Below are 25,027 nucleotides of genomic sequence, written 5' to 3'. Positions count from 1 at the left end.
CAGCTTCACATGCCCACCCGCACATTTATTACCTCACTATCTGCTTCCCATCCCCACACTCCTGATCAACTAAGTGGTAAGTTTTGGTCCAAGACAATCCACAGATTTGTTTTCTTCTTATAAATCACACCAAATTGTCTAGATTTCTCTGTTCTGTGACACAAGATGAAAACACCCAGAAAACACCTGAGACAAGCATAATTTTATGAAACAACTATGTGCCCTAAACTCATTTATAAAGTTTTTTAATTTGAAAATTCTCATAATGAATTGGTATATTTGTGCAATACACATACTGCTCATCAGAAGATGGTCTGACAAAGGAAAAAACAAAGATAAAGGCTCAGAACTCTGACTGCAAGAACAGGAGGGAATCAGGGATCATCTGCGCAGGAAGAGTGGTGTGCATGGAAAAGGCGAAAACAGAAATGAAAATTACAGAATTGTTGCTTTGGAATCCCTGTTTACCCTCACACACCAAGCTAGCTGCCTGCCCTGGAGTTAGCTTCTAGTCCTCTAGGAGCCAGCACTCTCTCTGTGTGTCCATAAGGAAGAAAGAAAGGCAGGTGGGAGAGGGGACTTCCACTTCCACCTGCTCTTCTCCTTACCGCCGGGAGTCCAGGTGTGTGATAGCTGTTTGGGCATTTGCTCTATCCCCAGCTCTCCCAATTTTCTTCTTAAGTAGCTATAACAGATTTCATTCGTGATTCCACGAGGAAAGCTCCTTCTGATCCCATGAGCAAAGAGAGGAAATCAGGCAGGTCCACCACAGCATTCTGTGAAGGTGAGCTGGAGTAGGCTCTACCTGCAGTGAGAGTCCTTCCTTCAGCTTCCAAGACTTTGCAAACCAGTTGTTGAAGTCCTGGTAACCTACAGTCAGTTGTGAGAGTATTTATGCCAGGATGCCAGAAAATGGCATGAATCAGGTCTTCCTCTTTTCTACCCCAAACACATACCACCAGCCACCACCTCTGGGTTTGCTAAGCCAGTTTGCCAGCAACACTGATCCTACTCCACCCACCTAGATATTTACTTTCTTCTGTCCTGTACTCTCTACTCTTGTGTTGTAGGAAGAGGTTTCTCTCCTGTCTAAGATAAATTCCTCACCTGTACTTTAGATCCTTGCTATTGAAAGTCTGGTCCACAGTCCAGCAGCATGTGCATTATGTGGAATCTTGTTGGAAATAAAAACTCTCAGGCCACAACCGCACCTACTGTACAGAGTCTCCATTTAAAAAGATCCCAGGAAATTGTTTAAACTGCCATTACAAGGAGCAGAGATTAAGTGATTTAAACAACAAATTTATTTTCTCACAATTCTGGAGACTAGAAATCCAAGATCAAGGTGTCAGCAGTGTTGCTTTCTTCTGAGGCCTCTCTCTTTTGCTTGTAGGTGTCAATTGCCTTAGTCCTCACATGGTCCTTCCACTGTATGTGTTCAAATTTCCTCTCTTATAAGAACACCAGTCATATTGGATCAGGGTTCACCCTAATTTTTTACTTAATAACCTCTTTAAACACCCTGTCTTCAAGTGCATTCACATTATGAGTTACTGGGGTTATGACTTCAACATATGCATTTGGGGGGAACAGAATTTAGCCCACAACAATTTACACATTACCGTTTGAGAAACACTTCCTAAATGAATCCTTACTGCATAGTTCAAGACTCCTGTTTGAGAAATATTAAGCCTTCAAATATGCCTTTCATTTAAATAATGAATAGTGTCCTTACAATTTGGGGCATCAAATTTTGTCCTTACAAGCAATCTCACTCTTGGATACCCAATAGAAATGGGTATGTATGTCCACCAGAAAACACGCAATAGTGTTCATTTAGCATGACTTACAATAACCCAAAGTTGGAAACTTCTCAAATGTTATCTAGTCAATGGATTTAGAGAAATGAGCTCAGACTCATTGCCCAGGGCTCACCATGGCCAGGTGAGTGTTGTCACTGAAAAGCAGATTGACAATGCCCAGGTTCTCCACAAACAGGTACTGAGTGTGTACCAGTATATACACCCTATTTTAAACTTAGATTGTTTAAGTATCATATGTACTGTCTTTTTCTCTTAATTAAATTGGGAAATTAAAATTAGATTACTGAAAAATGACCTCAGTTTACCAAAAAATGATACTTCTAACTGGAAGAACCCATAAGGTACAGATAAGGGAGATTTTATGTCTCTATGTTGGTAAATACAAAATCTTCATTAGTACATCCTAGTGTTCAGTACATGTTATTGTTCCCGCTGATAAAATAATATCAGATGAAAGAAAATGAGTTGGAAAAAAAAGACACAAAATCTCTATGCTAGTTTTTGGAGAACTTGTGGGGTGGGAGGCAGTTCTTTGGAGACGTTGCATAGAGAAACACTCCTATGGTCCTTATCATTATTGCTCCAAGTTTAAAAGAGCATCAACTAATATTCAGGTCTTTGGATGGAAGGCTCTTGTTAGAAAAAATATTATAGGACAAAGGGAGTTATACTTTTATCCTATTGCCCAGGTATATCATTGATTTTACATCTTTGGTTTTGGGGGGAAGGAACCTGTACAAGATGTGTAGGATAAGCAATTTTGAAAGCTTGCATCAAATATAATTTATACTTTTATATATTTGAGCAATGTGCTGTTATTAGGTTGATGGAGCCCAAATCCATGCTATCGATCACTACCATAATCACATTCAAAAGGAAGTATGAAAAGTGTTTACAGTTAGACTTCACAGCCAGTAACACTTTTTTCTTGTATTCAGAATTGTAGAGCCATAAATTTTAAAGCAACATATAGGCCTAGTTGATACTGAAATTGTGAAGGTATATGAGTGAATGAAGATGATGCATGATGGAATAACAAATGTGCAGGCTGCACTGTACTCCAAAGCTTAGTGGAAACCTCCCTCCAATCCACATATCACCAGGGGTGAAAGATGTGTTTGACCAAGGATGAAAAAACAGAGCTCTCATTATGAAAATGGTTGTAGCGCTTTTCCCTCCTACCTTCAATGAAAAATACACATGGCCAAATGGAAAGATTCTAAAAAAGGTTATCTGTTTCTCCCATCCAAATCTTCCCCATATTAGTTAATTTTTTAAGGTTTTATTTATTTATTTTTAAAGAAGAGGAAAGGGAGGGAGAAAGAGAGGGAGAGAAACCTCAATGTGTGAGAGAGACATGAATTGGTTGCCTCTCGCATGCCCTCAACTGGGGACCTGGCCTGCAACCCAGGCATGTACCCTGTCTGGGAATTGAACCAGTGACCTTTCGGTTCACAGACCAGCACTCAGTCACTGAGCCACACCAGCCAGGGCTCTTTCCCATATTATTTTATTAAGTAGCATATATCTAAAAAAATATTTCTATACATTGTTGATATTTAAGGGTCCTTTTTGATAAAAAATGCTCCAAAGAGGAAGTATTTTTTCCAGCAAAGTTTAGAGGAAGGAGATTTAAGTATTTTTCAAAAATTACAATTTCATGACTCAGCCGTAAAAAAGAATGAAATCTTTCCCTGGCTGATGTGGCTCAGTGGATTGAGCACCAGCCTGTAAACTGAAGGGTCGCTGGTACAATTCCCAGTCAGGGCACATGACTAGGTTGCAGGCCAGGTCCCTAGTTGGGAAGCATGCGAGAGGCCACACATTGATTTTTCTCTTCCTCTCTTTTTCCCTCCCTTCCCTGCTCCCTAAAAATAAATAAAAATAAAAAATATTTTTTAAAAAAGTTAAATGTTTTTAAAAAAAGAATGAAATCTTGTCATTTGCAACAACATAGATGAACCTAAAGGGTAGTGTGCTGAATGAAATAAGTCAGAGAGAAAAAACAAGTGCCATATAATTTCACTTATATGTGGAAACTAAAAAAACAAAATAAACAAGCAGAATAGAAACAGACTCACAGATACAGAGAATATTTTGATAGTTGCCAGACTGGAGGGGGCTTGGTGGGATGGCAAAAGAGATAAAGAAATTAACAAGTACAAAGTAGTAGTTATAGAACAGTATAGTATGGGGATGAGGTAAAGTAGGTTTACAGTTGTGAGTATGCAAAACACAGCTTATTCTTATATTATTATTTATAAATTATTGTGTTATTTCAATACAAACAACTGTTATCCTACTTTTACTGACCTTTCTCTACAGGATGTAAAATATACCATAAGGAATATGGTCAATAATTTTGTAATATCTACATATGATTTCAAGAGGGTACTAGTTTTATTAGAGTAATCACTTCATATTTATATATTGATAAATGTGAAATTGCTGGGTTGTACATCTGAGACTAATATAACCTCTATGTCAACTGTAATTAAAAAATTAGAAAGTATTTTTTAAAAATTACTATTTCATAATCTGATGAGCACAAAAGAAAAACCAGAATTGTGTCTCTGGCCAAAAAACCTGGCAAGCACACACACAAAGAGACCTCAGGTAACCAGGTCACACCACCTACCCTAAAAAGACAACACTGTAGCCAAGCTCAGCCTTTCTTTCCATCTTAACTTGAAGTCTACTGAGGCTAACATCTCACACCATCAATCCTTTCTGTGACCCAGTTATTTAGCAAAAGACGCATCCTTTAGCTCTGCCTGAGGGAATTCTGACAGGATTCATAGAGGCCTACCCAAAGCAAATACTTACTTTTGGTCCCATTCTTCAAAGGATTCCACAATTTAAACAATTTTTTTTTCTCTCAAAATATTTCTACCATAAATGCTTATGTAGGTCATGCTGCATTTTAAGATTCAATAACTAACTTAACTATGTGCCTTGCACTGTGCTAAGTGCTTGGCACTGAGCTTAGTGCTTGGCACCAACTGGAGATGGAATAGCCAACCAGAATTTGCTCAGTCTGATGAAATATACCAAAATACACAGAGATACTGTCAAGTTTTTATGAGAAAACAGTTGGTGGCAGCCACACACCTACATTCAAAGAATATCCCTGTCGGACACTTAATATCTACTCAGATTTTCTGTTGAATCTTCTGTCTTCAACTAGATATGTAGCCTTAACAGTCTAACTCTACTAATTTTTGTCTTAGTGGCATCAACCAGAGTATATGAAACATAGTTGTTGAATTATTGAGAGGTTTCGTAGTGGGATATGATTATTAAAAAATAGCATAGCTCTCCAATCTGACAAAGATGGAAAGAGCATTTTAGACCTGGATCATGATGATAACTTAAGAGAACAAGAAATATGAAAGGTCCACTGGGAATGGACCGGGATAGGTCTAAAGAGTGGTGTGTGTATGTGTGTGTGTATGTGTGTGTGTGTGTACACACAGGACAGAAAATGAAGGTTTAGGGAGAACACAGAGGCAGAGCATAGCTTTGAAATGTAAGTTGAAGCCAAATCAGGAAGGGCCTGTACTCAATACACTAAAACCCAGTTATAACTCCCCCATGATTACTTGGATTTAAATATGAAGTGCTTGGCAATTAGTTCACATTTTCTGTATATCTCCTATTTTTAAATATTTCAGCTTCTCTAAATGAAAGAAGAAGTACAGGGGACAAGAAGCCTAGCAACCAAGAAGAGTGGCAGGTGGTTCTGTGTTCTCAATATTCTACAATATTGGAAGATCAGGCTAATGTTCAGAATGAACACCAATTGACCAGAAGTTTCCTGGAATCACCAACCAGGAAGACCCAACCTACCAAAGGACTCAGAATCATCCCGAATGAGATGCAAGCTCAGAGCGGGCATCTCCATGGGTTGCAACAAGAGTGGTGATGATGATGATATATTGAGTTTTACTGAAGAGCGTTCAGCACTGACAACCAGTCAAATGGCCAGGATCACTCCATCAGTTCATTCATATCACAGTAACATCACTCTGAATACTACTTGATAGAATATTTTTGGACTTCACTTAGTGCACTATGGACGGTTTTTCTGGACTAAAATATTTTGTAAAACCTGTTCCAATTTAAAGCCTGAGTTTCCCAAACTGAGTTTTATTTAAAAAAACTATTCTGTCAGTAGTGCAAACTTCTGAGACAAAGAGGGAAACCAGACTGGACTTGAAGAGAGCAGTTAAGAAGCAATTAAAGTAATATTGAAGAAAATATGGTGAGACGCTGAACCCAGGCAATTGAAGTATGACTCAGAAGACAAAAAAAAGTTAAGAGACCTTAAGAGAAAAGCAACCCCACAACCAGAGGTAAGACTGGAGAGAACACAGGATGGCTGAAACTCTGCTTCTATATCACAGTGGGAAATAGTGAATCAATGAAAGAAGCAAGTTAAGATGTAAGAGGGTGTACCTATTGAGATTGACACCATGAAGGGGCATGTCAGAAACAATAAAAAATACATAACTCAGAAGCTATATTAAAATTCAAAGTTAATTTCGTAAGTGTATTTCTAAGCCTGTTTTTAAGGCAGTAGAGTTATGCTTCACTGCCTGCATTTCTGTAGTTTCTTTTTTATTTCCTTTTTCATCAATGTGTGAACAAAACTTCCTGAAACTAAATTTGAATTTTTTCCTTCAAGGTGTTTGTCAGCACGTCTTAAGAACATGCTACATGCCATGTTTGTTGACTTCATTGAGAAGTGACTGGAAACCTTGGTGAACATCCCCATCTGTGTTTATAAAAGGTGTCTGTTAACAGCAAACACCACCACCAACTTGAAACATCACCTTCTACTACTCCAAAGAGTAACTTCCAAACAAGTGCTTGTATTAAATATTATGTGAGTTCTATATGAAAAAGGAGTTTAATTCTAGCACAGGGTTTGTCAACTGTAGCACTGCTGACATTTGGGGCCAGATGACCCTTCAATGAGGGGGCTGTGCTGGGCACTGTAGGATGAATAGTAGCATCCCTGGCCTCTGCTTTCTAGATGCCAGTAGCACTTCCTCAGTTACGACAACCACAAATCTGTCAACATTGCCAAATGTCTTTGGAGGGGCACAACTGCCCCAGCTAACAACCAATGTATCAGTCTTATTTATTCCAGGAAAACATGATGATAGAAGGCCAACAAAAAATAGTTATTCTTTTGGATTTTATCTAACATAGTCTCAAGGAATACAGGAAAAAGCAGAAATAACAATGTAAGTGTTTCATGTGCAATTTTACAATTCTCCAGACCAGACAGTGATTTAAATGTCAAGACAGAATGACATTAAGGTTGTTCCTGTATCTCCCTCCCACCCCCATACCACAGCCTTCCACTTCCTGTGGAAGAAAGAACCAGGGAAACCCAATTGGGGTCCATGGGTATACTTCACTGAGAGATCCATAAACTCCCTGATATTACATGCAAAATGTTGTGCATATGAAAATGTTTTGGAAACTTTTGCCAGATTGTCCAAGAGATCTGAAACACAATACTTCCTTAAAGTATTATCCACTACCTTATTTATATATAAGTTCACACATGACCGACCCATTTAAGAACAAACATTATATATTCCCACTAAATAAGTTCAGAAGATAGAAGTTCTCATTTGTGTTCTATTTTTCCTTCAATAAGCAATATCACACACTAAAAATTATCTATTTTATAGAAAGTTTATTTCAATAGCTGCATTTCAGTTTTAAATATACCTTTAGCAAAAGTTTAAAATAAAACAAATTTGAAATCATTTGACATTTTGTGAAATAGTATTATAATTTTACTTTACTTATCAAAGATATAATTTTACCATAATATATTGATGTTTTTGTACTGAGAAAATAACCTCATTACCTGATCTCTACCACAAACACTATGGATAATTCCCTGGCCTAAAAAGTCACCTTTCTACCCATGTATGCCCTTTCTCTGTCACCACAGTGCCACTTGTGCTACTTAGGGGCTGCTTTGACTTTCATCAGCTGGTGTGAAGGTGTGAAAAGATCAGCTCTATGGAATAAGAGAAGAAAACATGCCATTGTTTTTTCTGTGTGACAGTCATGCATATCTGGGTCATCTGGGCAGCAGTGTTTTCTTTGTTCCCATGAAAACCATGGCCAGGACAGAGGAGAGGCTCAAGGTCAAGAAAAATACATTTCCTGCTACACAAGCAAGTCTGTGGCATAAAGAATCATCAGAGAGAGTTTGGATCTAAAGCTTAACGCAGAAGCTCATCAACCAAGCCCTCTTTTAGTCACCTAATTGTCAATGCCCCTGTCAGTAGACATTGGATGTGGTCAACAGAATAACGGCCCTGCAAAGACGTCTACATCCTAATCCCTAAACCCTGAGACTGTTAAATGGCAAAAGAGACTTTACAAATGTCCTGGCTGGTGTGGCTCAGTGGATTGAGCACCAGCCTACACACTTAAAGGTTGCCAATTCAATTCCCAGTTAGGGTATATGCCTGGGTGGCAGGGCAGGTCCCCAGTTGTGCAAGAGGCACCTGATCTATGATTCTCTCACACATCAATGTTTCTCTTCCTTTCTTTCTCCCTTCCTTTTCCTCTCTCTAAAAATAAATAAATAAAAATATTTAAAAATAAAAGAGAGAGAGACTTTACAAATTAGATCAAGTTTAGGATCTTGGGGGAGATTTTCATGGACTATCTCGGTGGGCTCAATGTAATTATAAGGTTTTTATAAGATAGACACATGAGGGTCAGAATCAGAGAAAAAGATGAATGACAGCAGAAAAGTTAAGAGCGATACAGGGCCACAAGCCAAGGAATTCATGTGGCCTCTAAGTTGATAAAGGCAAGAAAATGAATGTTCCCCCAGAGCCTCCACAGAGAACCAGCCCTCCTACTTGTCCTGGACTTCTGACCTTCAGAATTGTAAGATACTGGACTTCAGTTGTTTTCAGCCACTATCTGTTTGGTAATTTGTTATAGCCACAATGAAAAACTAATATACTGATTTATTCACAAAGCAACCAGTCCTGGCTGCCTGGGCTCATGGTTGGTGACCCTGAGCAACACTGCCATAGCAGGTGCACAGACATGCTCCAAAACTAGCCTCCTGTAACCCCCTTTGTGTAACAATGGCCAGCACTTCTCTCTGCCAGGCACTGCTTGCCACAATTCACACACATTATTTCATGTAACCCTTACAACCATATACTGGAGTCAGTGAGGTTATTACCTCATTTTAGAGAAGAGAAGACTGATCTTATTCCAGATCCAATAGGCAGTCATCAATGATGAAGTCAGGACTCGAACTGGCAGTTTGATTCCAGAACATAAATCATCACATAAAAACTCCCCTATTGCTGTTAGTTCCTTCTAAGAATTTCTTGTGTGTATAATATAATTTATAAACCATGCCCTACAAATAAAAAATGTAATTCTCTATAAATAAAACTACATTTTGGTCATCATTTTGTATGAAAAGAGCTGGACAGATTTCACCACACCTGGTGGATTGGTTTGAAAAAGTTTGTCTTAAAATGTGGGCTAAATGGAAAAGAAAAAATTTACTTTGAATTAGAGTGACTCCAAGAGGATACACTGACTGAGACCAGGCTGGAGAGCCACCAAGAAGGCCCATGGCACAGACAGCAAATACAAAGCTGAAGTCTACAGCCATCAGATAGGTACTTTGCATCACAGGTGTTGATCTGGGTCTGGCCTCTGAATCTCTCACAGCTGCTCTAAGACACATGGCCCCAGAAAAGGAGCAGCAGGGGTCATCCATATGTGCCCTGGAGAGCAGGAGAAGATAAGAAAAGATGCCCCTGGAAAAAGCTTTATGACTCAATCAAAACTTAGTGTTTACCATTGATTTTTTAAGTATATTTATTAATAATGTTACAGTAGTCCCAATTTTTTCCCATTTGCTCCCCTCTGCCCAGTACCCCCTTCCCCCCAGCAATCCCACCCCAATTAGTTCATGTCCATGGGTCGTGCATATAAGTTCTTTGGCTTCAATCTTTCCTATATTATTCTTAACTTCCCCCTGTCTATATTGTACCAAGCAATTATGCTTCTTAATCCCTGCACCAATTTCCCCATTTCTCTCCCTTCCCCCTCCCAGCTGATAACCCTCCAAATGATCCCTTTACCTATGATTCTGTTCCTATTCTGGTTTGCTTAGTTGGATTTTGTTTTTATTTTTTAGATTCAGTTGTTAATAGTTGTGAGTTTGTTGTCATTTTAGTGTTCATAGATTTGATCTTTTTCTTAAATAAGTCCCTTTAACATTTCATATGATAATGGTTTGGTGATAATGAACTCTTTTAACTTTACCTTGTCTGTGAAGCACGTCATCTGTCCTTCAATTCTAAATGATAGCTTTGCTGGATAGAGTAATCTTGGTTGTAGCTCCTTGTTTTTCATCGCATTGAATACCACTTACCAGTCCCTTTTTGCCTGCAAAGTTTCTTTTGAAAAATCAGCTGATAGTCTTATAGACACCCCTTGGTAGATAAGTCTCTGCTTTTCTCTTGCTGCTTTTAAGATTCTCTATTTATCTTTCACTTTTCATATTTTAATTACAATGTGTCTTGGTGTGTTCCTCTTTGGGTCTAGCTTCTTTGGGACTCTCTGTGCTTCCTGGACTTGTATGTCTATTTCCTTCACCAAATTAGGGAAGTTGTTCTTCATTATTTTTTCTCATAAGCTTTCAATTTCTTGCTCTTTCTCTTCTCCTTCTGGAACCCCTATGATTAGGATGTTGGCACATTTAAAGTTGTCACAGAAGTTCCTAAGCCTCTCCTCATTTTTTTCAGTTCTTGTTTCCTCATTCTGTATTTGTTGACTGTTTTTTTCTTCCTTATGTTCCAAATCATTGATCTGAACCCTGGTTTCCTTCCCTTCACTATTGGTTTTGTGTGGATTTTCCTTCGTTTCACTTAACATAGGCTTTACTTCTTCCCTTATGCATTTGCCATACTCAAGCATATCTGTCAAGCCCGTGAGCATCTTTATCACCAATGTTTTGAATTCTGTGTCTGTTAGGTTGGCTATCTCCTCGTCACTTAGTTCTCCCACTGGAACCTTGATCCTTTTCCCCTTTTGGGTCATATTTCTCTGTCTCCTCATCTTGACAGGCTCCTGTGTTTGCCTCTGAGTCTAGGTAGAGCTGTTGTTCCTGTTATGTTGTAAGGGGCGGAGTCTTAGGTATTCATCAGTACAGGGCGACCTGTTTCACCATGTTGTGGCACTGTATGTGGAAGAGGGGTTAGAGTGGGATCAATGCCATGTGCTTAGCACTTTCCCCTTTTCCAGGCACTTTTTCCACTTCCATATAGGCCTGGTGCCTCTTTAGCTATTGCACTGGCCGTGGTTCTTACAGTGGGTGGGTCTGCGAATGTTCTAGGACCATGGGGGCCATTTAAATAAGCAGACTCTGCTGAGAGACTGGCAGTTTCTTCCTCCACCCCAAACCCCACTGGTTTTCACAGTCAGAATCAATGAGGCTTGATTTCCCTGGCCCTGGGACCGTGAGCTGCATTGTCTGGTTAGGAGCTGGGGGCACTCCCCAGGTGTCCCTCTCAATTTTTTAAAACATGTGACTGTGCTTTCCACCAGTCTGCCACTGCCATCGCTGCCACTGCTGCTGCCACCAAACCATGTCTTTTCCTTCCCAGCTTTGCCCCTCCTACCTGTCTGAATGAGTATTTCTTCTTTATATCTTTGTTTGTTGGACTTCCATGCAGCTTGATTTTCTGGAAATTCTGTTGTCTCTAGTTTTGAGGTACTTATATTCCTGTTACAGAAACAGGAGAGTCCAAAAATCCCCGGAGTTTGTGGCTGGGGGATGAGGAGAAGGAAGCAGCTTTCAGAATGCCTCCACATGCCTGAGGCTGATGGCGGGTGTCTTTCATTATGTAAATTGCTTTAATGCATCCAAAGCCTCAGGTGGATGGGAGGAGTCTTGAACCAGGTGATGGTATGGAAAGCACACAGAGCCTACGTGGGGTTCTGTGAATGGTCAGAACTATTGGCAACACCCACTGCGTCAGAGGACACAGTCAGGGATATATAGGCAGCTGCGAACACTTTAGCGGGGGCACGCTCGGGGGGCACGCTCGGTGGGGGCACGCTCGGGGGCACGCTCTGGGGCTGTCTCCCTCTCTGGTGAGTGTTTGCAGAGGTGCTCTGGAGAAGGAGAGGAGATCCACGCAGTTTACAGGAAGAAGACAGTTCACAAGGAGGCTGAGAATCCAGGTGGTCCTGCATTGAGAGCTGAAGGGCACCACAGCACAGAAAGGACCTCGCCAATCAGATTGAGTGATTGGCAGCTGCTGGTAAAGCTGAACTATGCTTAGGAAGTAGGGAAATGGTGTTTCTGACCCCCCCTAAAACTGGTTAGGTAGAGGGGAGGCAAGGATGTGTGTAACTGTTAAATAAACAATTTTTCTTTTCACTCGAATATAATGTTCAGAGTTGTAATTTTGGCGACGGGCAATCGGACCCCTAACTAAAGAGCCCGTGGGTTTGTTTTCAATTGGAGCAGCCCAGGGGCTCTATAACGTTCCTTCTTAGTTGTGGAGGGAGATCCAGCATGTCTGTCTAGGCCTCCATGTTGGCTGGAAGTCCACCATTGATTCTTATAATTTTAGCAACTTATAAGTCTAGTATTAAGTGTTTTTTTTTTAAATCTTACTTAAAACTGAGGTTATTGTATTGACTGAGCTACTACCCAATAAAATATTGAAATTTGACGTGGAGAGCTTGCCAGATGGCAGAGGAGTAGGAGGATTTTTCTAGCACCTTCTTTGAGAACCATACTGGAAATAAAACTAAAGATTTGAACAGCTACACAAAATAACCAACCAAAGACTACCTGAAAGGAAACTTTTAATTAAGGACAAGCAGAAACCACCATGAGACTAGTAGGAAGGGTGGGAGCACAAAAGGAATTGACCCTGCTCCCATGGCAGCAGGCCAAGGTTTCAGCACAGCTGTGGAACCTTCCCCCTAGAGGAGTGAACACTGGAATCCAAACTGGGCTCCCAAGCACTGGGCACCAGTGCTGGGATCAGCCACCCACATAGCACCCAACAGTAAAAGGTAACAGGATTTCTGTCTGCCAGAGAGAGAAAGAGCCTGCTGGAGACACAGCCACTAATTTTTTTTTAAGGTTCCATGTAGGGAACTCCTCCTCATGGTTTAGGGAATTGTAGCCCCAGCCTGAGCATGACTGCCACCGGCATCCCAGCCATGCTTGTCTTTAAGTCTCAACATATGGCTGTGTGTGAAACATAACTGAAAGCCACTCAGAGGGTTTCCGTGGGAATTGGATTAAAAAAATGCTTATTATGCTTTAGAACTTGCTCTGCTTATCTTTTAATATAACATAAACAATCTGTAGCAAGTAATGTATGAAACTTTGCACCTAATGCCAGTGTGGCATCAGATGTTTGATAGACCCTGACACAGACTGGTCACTGTACCCTCTGTACTAGTACACGTAATCTGTTACTGTCTATTGTAATCCTAATGCCTCCAAACTATTGATGATTCATGAATCTTGACCTTATATCTCTCATGTGTATCTTCCTCCATAAAAGGCATGAGGGAAGAATGTCTAATTGCTGTTCTCCACTAGAGAAAGCAGTCACCTTCCTTCCCCCAGACATAATGAAATGTCCTAAGTAAAAGTTTGTTCCGCCGTGGTCACGAAGCCTCTGCTGGACAGATCAGCTTCTAACTGAGCCTAGGGTGTGTGAGGCACATCTGCCTCAGTTCCAAAGCATAGGTTTTTTTGTCCACAGCCATTTATCTTGGTCTCTGGCAAAGAAAGGGTGGGACTGGTTGAAGCTGCCTGAAAAGAGTCTGGATTTGGGAGAGATATGGTGGTGCAGCTACTGAAATCCCAGTGCTGGGACATCCCCTGATATGGCAGCAGCCATTTTTCCTGAGAAGAGCAAGCCCCTCCGAGGGGAAAAGCCCTTCCCTGTGAAATACTATTCACCCACCCTTTGTATCCTGCTCACACCACCCTGCATCTATTTTTCTTTCTTTCTTTTTTTTTTCTGCACCATGAGCCTTAACCCCTGCTGAGGAGACAGCAACATAGCAGTCAGGGGGTGTCAGAGACTGGCTTTAGGGCATGGCCATTTCACACATTTCTCCAGGAACTGAACTGGTGCTTCTACCTCACGGGAAAGCCATAGTAACACCATCCTCGTTTCTGGCAGACCCAAACTCTGGGCCCTGGAAGCCCCAACCACTTTCCTATTAGGGCCTCAACCCTGCCAAGTAAAGGGAAATAATCTGCAACAGATTCAGACACATGACTTGGGGAAGGGGGAACACACACATACCATCTGCCCTGATGTCTGAATGACACTTCCCCGCCAGGAGAGATGCAGGGATCTCATCCTCATGATTTTTTCAGAAGCCCTCTCAGAAACAGTTGGGTCAGCAACTAAGACTGACAGCAGGCCAGCGGACAGAGGCAGTTAGAGGCGGTTCCTGCAGTGCCTTGGGATGTTTGCTAACCCCCACCACTGGGCCATGTGCTCATAAAAGCCAGCCTTGCAGTGCAGCTTGGCCCATCCCATGCATAGCCAAGCCTGGAGGAAACAAACTGTTAATTACTGGTAGCTTTGAACATTCTGCATCTAACATTGGCTTACACCAGCTTCAGACAGCATCAGAGCTGTACTCAAAGGGGGGACCAAGCAGGCAGGCACTAAACTCTGCTGAGATTAATTCCACTTTGTTTGTTTTTCATTATTTTTTCTTTTTCATAATATTTTTATTATTGCTGTTTACTGTTTCATCTATTTTCCTTTACTTTTTCTTATGCATCTTTTTTTTAAGTATATTTTATTGATTATATTGTTACAATAGTTCCAATTTTTTCCCCTTTGCTCCCCTCCGCCCCGCACCCCCCTTCTCCAACAATCACCTCCCCAAGTCCATGCCCATGGGTCGTACATACAAGCTCTCCTGCCTCACCCTTTCATATATTCTTCTTCTTTTTTTTAAATAATTAATTAATTAGTTAAATACTTTAACAATAAAAAATAACAATCGCTCCCTCTCAGACTTAAGACCCTTTACAATCTTATAAAGGACAATGGACGAAGGTCTCAAGCTCCTCTAGCTGCTTCAAGCTGGACATGGTCGTCGTCCTACCTACCCTTGGGTCAAGAAATCCCAAATAAGAGTAAGGGTGTGGAGGGGAGGGTGGCCTTCCCACAAGGGGAAGGATCGTGCAGACTCCAGGTTGGTTGGCTGTCTCTGGACAACGGCATGCTTGGTTTAACAGGCTGACATCCTTGTTGTATTCTGGGGGCAACAAGGTTAAAGGACATCATTCAATCTGTAACCACTAGATGACAAAAGACAGGTATTAATTTTTCAATGTCCCACATTAGGGAAAAGAAGGGCTTCTTTGGAGGAAGGTATGCCAGGTACATCTCACCTGTCCAAAACCCTTTTGCCCATTATACTTAGTTTGGACTGAGGGAAATATTTTAGGTTTCCCCCCTCTCAGGCCTCTGGGCTCTTTCTGTCCAAGCCACTAGGATAGAAAAGAGAAACCAGTTTTAAAGTGAAGCCCACAGACCACCCCGTTCTTCACCAACCCAGCCACTTAGTTCAGCCAAACCATTGAGTCTCAGGAGGCAGTAATGCAGACAGGATTAAGTGAGGCCTATATGTACAGACAATCACTCAGGTAATGAGATCGTAGGCTTATGCCCTTTGAAAACAGAAAACACATGTTAATTTATGCAACATAACCCACATACAAGTCTCTAAATCTGTAGGACTGTCTTATCGGAAAGACCTCCAGTTGCAAGGCATTTGACATTCTTCTTGCCTCTGGTTCAATTTTGCTCATTTGTTTGTGTTGTTCATTAGTTTCCTGTAACAGGTGATAGCATAAGGTAATTTTTTTTTGTTGCCTGGCTTATTTCGCTAAGCATAATTCTCTCTAGTTCCAATCATGTTGTTGCAAATGGTAGAAGTTCCTTCTTTCTTTCAGTACTTATTCATTGTCATTTTCCCCCTTTGTACTCGTGTTCCTCTCTGTCTCTCTCTCTGTTTCTTCATCTTCTTAAAGCAGACACTTTAGCATCTCTTGCAATGCTGGTTTGGTGGAGATGTATTCTTTTAGCCTTCTTTTGTCTTGGAAACTCCTTATTTCACCTTCGATTTTGAATGAGAGCCTTGCTGGGTAGAGTATTCTTGGTTGTAGGCCTTTGTTTTTCATTACTTGGAATATATTTTGCCATTCCCTTCTGACTTGTAGTGTTTCTGCTGAGAAATCTGATGATAGCCTTATTGGAGCTCCCTTGTATGTTATTAGTTGTTTCTCTCTTGCTGCTTTTAGGATTCTCTCTTTGTCTTTGAATGTTGGCATTTTAATTATGATGTGTCTTGAAGTGGGCCTGTTGGGGTTCATCTTCATTGGGACCCTCTGTGCTTCCTGGACTTGCATGATTCTTTCTCTCTTCATGTTAGGGAAGTTTTCTGTCATTAGTTTTTCAAAGAGGTTTTCTATTCCTTGCTCTTCTTCTTCTCCTTCTGGAATTCCTATGATACGGATATTATTACGTTTCATGTTGTCCTGCAGCTGTCTTAGAACCTCTTCAGTCTTGTTCAGTCTTTTTTCATTTTGTTGCATTGTCTGGGAGTTTTTGTGTACGTTGTCCTCCAGCTCGCTGATCCGATTTTCTGCTTCCTCTAGCCTGCTTTTAATTCCTTCTACTGTGTTCTTCAATTCAGAGATCGTATTCTTCATTTCCTCCTGGCTCTTATTGATAGCTTCCATGTCCTTTTTGATGCTGGTATAATTCTCAGTAAGTTCCTTATAGCTCTTCTGGAGTTCACTGTAGTTTTTCTGGAGTTCTTTGTAGTTTCTGCTGAGCTCATTGAGCTTCTCCATAATCCATGCTTTCAATTCCATATCTGATAGTTTGCTCCCCTCTATTTCATTGAGCACTCTTTCTGGGGACTCTAACTTTCATTTCGATGGGGGGTTGTTTCTCTGTCTCCCCATTTTTGTGACTCCTATTGTTTGTTGGTGCTTCTTAGAATGATCTGCAGTTCCTGGATCTGCCCCTGGTGGCGTCAGATCCTGTACCAGTCTGGGCCTAGGCAGCCTGTTGGAGACTTCCAGGGATCTACTGCCTTTGTCTGACTCCTTTAGTTGTGAATCTATTCAATCTGTGATTAGCCGTCAGGCTTAAGGACTGTGGGTATGGCAGCTTAATTCCTGTAGGCTGGGCTTTTGCTTCCCCTCAGGCTGATGCCACTTTGCCGGGAATGGTCTGCCTGCAGTACTGGGGATGAGTCAGCACTGGGACCCAGCCAGCCGCTTCCCCAGCTCTCCCCTCAAAGTCAGCACACCAAGCTCTCCCCAAGCATTTCCTGTCCTCTTTGTCTTCCCTCTGCTTGTGCCCAGGGTAAGTGGGGGCAGAATATTTTCATATGTGATCCGCTTAAGAGCTCTTTTTCTCCAGCTGTTTCTCTCCGGCTAGCAAGAAACCCTGTGGCTTTTCGCTTTTCTCAGCTGATACTATTTTACTTTCCACTCTGTTGCTGTAGGCTGGGAAGCCCAGCTGGGGGTTTAGACCCTGCCCTTCTCAGGGGGAATCCCCAGTTGCTGAGCTGTTTCTCAGTCCCTTTGGCTGCCACCCGTGGGAGCCCAGCCAGCCCTTCCGGGTCTCCGCACTCCCTACCGGTCACGTTGTGATGTAGCGGCCTTTTTTGTCTCTCCGTGGTTATAAGACTTCTCTCCAGCTGGTGTTCGGTTGGTTATTCCAGATGATTTCTCCAAAATTACATTGTAAATCCAGACTAGTTCTGGGAGGAAGTTAGTGTAGCTTCCACTTACTCCTCCGCCATCTTGTTTCTCCCCTTTACTTTTTCTTTCATAGCTCTTAGTCTACCTTATCTTACTCTATTCTTTTTCTTTTTTCCTTGCCTTTTTAATTCTTTATCCTTCTTTGTTCTTTTTTGCCATTTTTGTCTTTTTATTCCGTACTCTTATTATTTCTCTTCCTTCTCTCATAATTATTTTTCTTTCTTTTTTATGGTCTTCTTGTATTCTTTTTTTCCATTTCACTGTTCTAGTTCACTTTTTTCTTATTCTTTGCTCTTTTGTCATTGATTTTGTTGTTTCTTTTGGAGGGGGGTGTTTGTTTTTGTTGTGTTTTTTGAGTTGTTTTGTTTTTTACTGTCAGCACCTGTACAACAGCATACAAGATATGGTTGGGGTTGAACCTCTCAGTAGGCCATACAGAGGAGAGATCCCATCAACAAATGGGCCAACAAAAATCAAGACACAAGTACAATAGGAGAGCCCATATAACCCACACAAGAGAAATTCTTAGAGCATCCCGCTTAGGAGTCCAAGAAGACTCCACCACAGGACTCCTACCACAAAAGGCCACCCCACAAAGACAGGGAGTTAGAGCAGATCTATCTAATACATAAACAAGAAAGGACAGCTAAAGTGCGGTCACAGCCCTGGCTGGTGTGGCTCAGTGGATTGAGCGCTGGTCTGTGAATCAAAGGTTCACTGGTTTAATTCCCACTCAGGGCACATGCCTGGATTGCATATCAGGTCCCCAGCTGGGAAGTGTATGAGAGGCAACCACACATTGACGTTTCTCTCCCTCTCTTTCTCCTCCCTTCCCCTCTATCTAAAAATAAATAAATAAAATCTTAAAATAAAATAAAATGGGGTCACAAAGAAACAAGTCTTAAATAAAAGAAGTGAAAAAAATCACCACAAAAAGGGCTAAGTGAATTGAGGCAAGCAATTTATCAGACATAGAATTCAAGGTAATGGTTTTAAAAATGTTCAAGGAACTTAGAACAATAAAGAACTTAGTGAAAGCTACATCAGCATGAAAAAGGACATAGAAACTATGAATAAGAACCAGTTTGAAATGGAGAATGCAATATCTGGAATGAAGAATACACTAGAAGGAATTAAAAGCAGGCTGGATAAACAGAGGATCAAATCAACAATTTGGAAGACAAGGTAGAAAAAAACACCCATTCAGATCAACAACAACAAAGAAAACTTTAAAGATTGAGGAGAGTTTAAGGGAACTTTTGGACAACATAAAAAATAACAATATCTGCATCACAAAGATACCACAAGGAGGAAAAAGAAAACAAATCTGTTTGAAGAATTATGACAGAAAACTTTCCTAGCTGGCAAAGGAAAGAGTCACACTAGTTTAGAAAGCATAGAGAGTCCCAATTAAGATGAACCCAGGGAGACCTACACCAAAACACATCATGATTAAATGGCAGGTTAAGGACAAAGAGAGAATCTTAAACTGAGCAAGAAAGAAACAGCTAGTTACATACAAGGGAGTTCCCATAAGACTATCAGCTAATTTCTCAACAAAAACACTTCATGCCAGAAGGTATTGGCATGAAGTATTTAGAGTAATGAAAAGCAAGGACTTCCAGTCAAGATGGCAGCATAGGCATACATGGCTCACCGCTTTGCACAACCACATCAAAATTACTACTAAAATATAGAACCATCACTCAGAACAGTCAGAAATCAAGTGGAATGGAAGTCTGACAACTATGGAATTAAAGAAACCACATCCATCTAGACTGATAGGAGGGGTGCAGATGTGTAACAGGCTGGTTCTCACCCACATGTCGAGGATAAAGATTCAGGAGGGATATTTCAGGAGTGAGGTGTCCCAGTTGCACACCAGGTCCCCCAGCCCAGGGATCCAGTGCCAGGAAGATAAGGCCCCACAACATCTGTGTGCAAAAACCAGTGAGGATTGAGTTGGTGGAAGAAATTGTTGGAGCCCCAAGCAGTCCCCCCCCCTTTTTTATTAAAGAATAACAAACACCCCATCTGTATTGCATGAAAACTCTGTGATTGTAGATTGCATGGTGTTTAAATTGCCTTTGTAAATAATAATAACATTATTAAAATGATATAATTATATAATATGTACAGCATATCAGTTAGAATGGTTTCAGTTGTAATAAGCTGAAAATAAAAACAAATGCTAATTGTCTTAAACAATAAGGAGAATTAGCTAGCTAACTACCTGGCAATTACAGTGATAGGGTGTATGTACTTCGTTTTCATTTTGATCCAATTATGTCAATAACGGCCCAGTTTCTTTCTTTCTTTCTGTTATATTTTATTAGTGGCATATTATTCTAGGGCTCACTCTTCATTTGTTTCCATAGCAACTACCTTCATCTTTGCTGTCTAAATCTGCAGAGAGCAAGCTTCTGTTCTTGAACCTTATAACAGAAATTTCAGTTTTCATCTATTTAGGAGCCTACAGATGAACTAGTCCATATAGTTGTGGCCTATCATGTACAAGCAGTTCCTCTTAAAGAACCCAAACATGGGCTCACTTTCTCAACTCACTCCCTATTGAGCTCCAGCACCAGGGTAGCAGCTTGAAAGTCATGAGCAGAACACAATGAGAAACTGAAGTGTATGACTTCAAAGCAAGCAGATGTCATTGTCCCATTTCAAGCACTCCCCCACAGAGCAGGCAAGCTGGTGCCATATCTGAGACTCCATCAACCTGACTAGTACTGTTTGACCAGCCTTAGAGATCCCTGGAGACTCTGCTCCACTGAATTTACTGGCCACCCAACCTGCTTTTCCATAAGAAAGGCTTGTCTTGGCTCTTGCTGTAAAACTTCCTGAATCCTCTCAAATAAGCAACAGCTGGCCTCATGAACCACAGATAAGGCACAAGCAGCAGCCAGCCTACATTCACATCTTGGCTTCACCTGGGAATCTCCAAACCCAGCACAAGTAGCAGCCATCTCAGGTTGCTTGTAGCTCAGGGAGGGTGGCCCTGAACAAAACACAGGCAGCGGCTGACCTTGGTCTTTACCACTGGGAAAAACCCAGCACCAGTGCACCCATTGGACAGCTACAGTCCACATAGGACCACCATCACCCCTGCACAGCTGATCATCCACAGAGGGCAGAGGTTAGTAAGTAGTGACAGCCAATCCTTGCAGCTGACTGGCCTGGGTAAATCCCTCCCATTGATCTGCCTACAGCCACCAAGACTCATCTACAAGAGGAGGGTGTACTCAACCCACACAAAGGGCACACCTCAAGTATCCAGTTTGGATGATAAGGAAAGCTGTGCCATGGGACCTACAGGACACCTACTATGTTAGACCACACTAATGGACAGGGAGCCAAAGCAGCTCTACCTAATACATAGAAATAAATGCAGGGAGGCTGCCAAAATGAGGAGTCAAAGAAACAGCCCGAATGAAAGAACAGATCAAAACTCCAGAAAAGGAGCTAAACAAAATGGAGATAAGCAATCTATTGGAGGCAGGGTTCAAAATACTGGTTATAAGGATGCTCAAGGAACTTAGTGAGGACCTCAGCAACATAAAAAAGATCCAGTCAGAAGCAAAGGATATGGTAATTGAAATAAAGAACAATTTATAGGGAAATAACAGTGAGTGCAAGAATCTGAGAATCAAATCAATGATTTGGAACATAAGGGGAAAAAAAAAAAAAGTCAATCAGTACACGAGGAAAAAAGAATCCAAAAAAATGAGGATAGTATAAACAGCCTCTGGAGCAACTTCAAGAGATCCAACATTCGCATCATAGGTTTGCCAGAAGGAGAGGAGAAAGAGCAAGAAGTTGGAAATCTATTTGAAAAAATAATAAAAGAAAACTTCCCTAATTTGGCAAAGGAAATAGACATGCAAGTCCAGGGAGCACAGAGTCCCAAACAAGATGGATGCAAAAAAGGCTCACTCCAACACACATCATAATTAAAATGCCAAAGGTTAAAGATAAAGAGAGAATCTTAAAAGCAGCAAGAGAAAGGAAGTTAGTTACCTACAAGGGAGTTCCCATAAGACTGTCAGCTGATTTTTCAAAAGAAACTTTGCAGGCTAGTAGGGATTGGCAAAAAGTATTCAAAGTCATGAAAAGCAGGGACCTACAGCCAAGGTTGATCTACCCAGCAAAGCTATCACTTAAAATTGAAGGGCAGGTAAAGAACTTCCCAGACAAGAAAAAAGCAAAAGAGTTCATCATCACCAAACTGTTATTGTATGGAATGTTAAAGGGGCTTATTTAAGAAAAAAAGATCAAAACTATGAACAATAAAATGATAAAAAATACATATCTATCAACAACTAAATCCAAAAAACAAACTAAGCAAACAAGAACAGAGACAGAATCATGGATGCAGAGAGTGTTTTGATGGTTTCCAGATGGGAGGGTGGTGTAGGGGAATGGGCAAAGAGGTGATAAGATTAAGAAGTACCAATACGTAGTTACAAAATAGCCATGGGGATGTAAAGTACAGTATAGGAAATGGAGTAGCCAAAGAACTTATATGCATGACCCATCGACATAAATAATGGTGGAGGAATTGCCTGAGGAAGTGGGACATGCTGGGTGGAAGGTGGCAAAGGGGAATAAAACAGGACAACTGTAACAGCATAATCAATAAAATACAATTTTAAAAAATTAATGGAAAAGCCTTCTGGCCAAGATGGAGGCATAGGTAGACATATTGCATCTCCCTTCACAACTAAGAAGGAAAACAACCACCTCGAAACTGGAGAAACCAGAAATTCCAGTAAATCGAGATCCATGGAAGTCCAACAAACAAAGATATAAAGAAGAAATACTCATCCAGACAAGTATGAAGGGCATAGCCGGGGTGGCAGTGGCAGCAGCAGCAGCAGTGGCAAGCTGGCAGAAAGCTCGGTAACATATTATTAAAAAGTAGGGAGTGCTCTGGATCTGCAGCACCAGCAGCCACCATCAACATTGTTAAGTTCCTTTGGGCTCATCTGCACCACTCACCTGCCGTACACTTGGCTGTCATAAGCCACCACCATGGTGAAGAAAAAGCTGGTAAAAATCAAGGTGACCCCAAGAAAATGGATCCTCCTCCAAAGGAGGTAGAAGATAGTGAAGATGAGGAAATGTCTGAAGATAAAGATGATGAAAGCAGTGAAGAAGAGGTTATCATTCTTCAGAAAAAAAGGCAAGATGGCTACCACAACTCCAGCAAAGAAGGTGATGGTTTCCCCAGCAAAAAAAAAGATTGCAGTTGCTACACCAGTCAAGAAGGTAGGTGTCACCCCTGGCAAAAAGGCAGTGGTTACATCAGCTCCTGGAAAAAAGGCAGCAGTTACGTCAGCCAAAGCAGTAGCCACACCTGGAAAGAAGATAGGCACACCAGCTAAAGCATTGGTAGCAGCCCCTGGTATGAAGGGAGCAGCCATCCCAGCCAAGGGAGCAAAGAACAGCAAAAATGCCAAGATAGTGATGAGGAAGATGATGATGACAGTGACGAGGAGGAGAAGGATGAAGATGAAGATGAGGATGAATTTGAGCCAGCAGTGAAGAAAGCTGCTGCTGTTGCTCCTGCCTCTGATGATGAGGATGATGATGAAGACGAGAATGAAGACAATGAGGGTGATGATGATGAGTAGGAGGAGGAGGAGGATGAAGAAGAACCTATGGAGGTTGCACCAGCCAAAGCTAAGAAAGTTGTGAAAGCTGTTCCTGTGAAGCCCAAGAACACAGCTGAGGATGAAGATGAGGAGGATGACAACGAAGAGGAGGATGGTGTAGAAGAGGATGAGGATGACAAAGATGAGGAAGAGGAGTATGAAGAGGATGAAGAGCCTGCCATGAAAGCAGCACCTGGAAAATGAAAGAAGGAAATGGCCAAATAGAAAGCTGCTCCTGAAGCTAAGAAGCAGAAGGTGGAAGCCACAGAACCAACTACAGCTGTCAATCTCTTTGTTGAAAACCTGAACTTCAGCAAATCTCCTCTGAATTAAAAACGGGTATCAGTGACGTTTTTGCTAAGAACAATCTTGCTATTGTAGATGTCAGAAGTGGTATGTCGAGGAAGTTTGGCTATGTGGATTTTGAATCTGCTGAAGACCTGGAAAAAGCCTTGGAACTCATGGGTTTAAAAGTCTTTGGTAATAAAATTAAACTAGAAAAACCAAAAGGAAAAGACAGTAAAAAAGATCGAGATGTGAGAACACCTTTGGCTAAAAATCTGCCTTATAACTTTACTCAGGACGAGTTAAAAGAAGTGTTTGAAGATGCTATGGAGATTAGATTAGTCAGCAAGGACAGAAAGCATAAAGGGATTGCTTATATTAAACTTAAGACAGAAGCTGATGCAGAGAAAACCTTGGAAGAAAAGCAGGAAACAGAAATAGATGGGTGATCCATTTCCCTTTACTACTTGACTTTGAAAGGTCAAAGTCAAGACTACAGAGGTGGAAAGAATAGCACGTGGGGTGGTGAATCAAAAACTCTGGTTTTAAGCAACCTTTCCTGCAATGCAACAGAAGAAACTCTTCAGGAAGTATTTGAGAAGGCAACTTCTATCAAAGTGGCCCAGAACCAGAATGGCAAATCTAAAGGGTATGCATTTATAGAATTTGCTTCATTCGAAGATGCTAAAGAAACTAAATTCCTGCAATAAGAGAGAAATTGAGGGCAGAGCAATCAGGCTGGAATTGCAAGGACCTGGGGATCACCTAATGCGAGAAGCCAGCCATCCAAAACTGTCAAATGTCTGTCTGAGGAGACTACAGAAGATACATTAAAGGAGTCATTTGATGGCTCTGTTTGGGCCAGAATAGTCACAGACCAAGAGACTGAATCTTCTAAAGGGTTTGTTTTTGTAGACTTCAACAGTGAGGAAGATGCCAAAACAGCCAAGGAGGTGGTGGAAGATGGTAAAATAGATGGAAACAAAGTTACTTTGGACTACGCTAAGCCTAAGGGTGAAGGTGACTTCAAGGGGGTTGTGGTGGAGGCTGAGGTGGCTTTGGAGGCCCTGGCTAGTGTGGCTCAGTATATTGAGCACTGGCCTGTGAACCAAAGGGTCACCAGTTTGATGACCAGCCAGGGCACATGCCTGGGTTACAGGCCAGGTCCTTAGTTGGGGGGGTGTGAGAGGCAACTAATTGATGTTTCTCTCCCTCTCTTTCTCTCTCCCTTTTCCTATCTCTAAAAATAAAAACAAAATCTTTTAAAAAGTAAATAAAAATAAGAAATTAATGGAAAAGAAAAACAAAGTAATGAAAAGCAAGGAACTGCGACCAAAAATCTCTTACAGCAAAGCTATCATTTAAAATGGAAAGTGAAATAAAGAGCTTCT

The 25,027-nt window shown here is 41.2% G+C and overlaps 1 pseudogene; it reads left to right on the top strand.

Annotated features, from left to right (window-relative positions):
• The first annotated feature begins 1,936 nt into the window (after positions 1–1,936).
• On the top strand, positions 1,937–24,711 carry LOC150015545 (nucleolin pseudogene; annotated as a pseudogene).
• The last annotated feature ends 316 nt before the right edge of the window (positions 24,712–25,027 follow it).

Source organism: Furipterus horrens, unplaced genomic scaffold, assembly GCF_987537825.1.
Source record: "Furipterus horrens unplaced genomic scaffold, mFurHor1.1.pri manual_scaffold_3, whole genome shotgun sequence".
Lineage (NCBI taxonomy): Eukaryota > Metazoa > Chordata > Mammalia > Chiroptera > Furipteridae > Furipterus > Furipterus horrens.
Note: the sequence above shows the minus strand (reverse complement) of the source record. Positions and strands in the feature narration are given on the sequence as shown.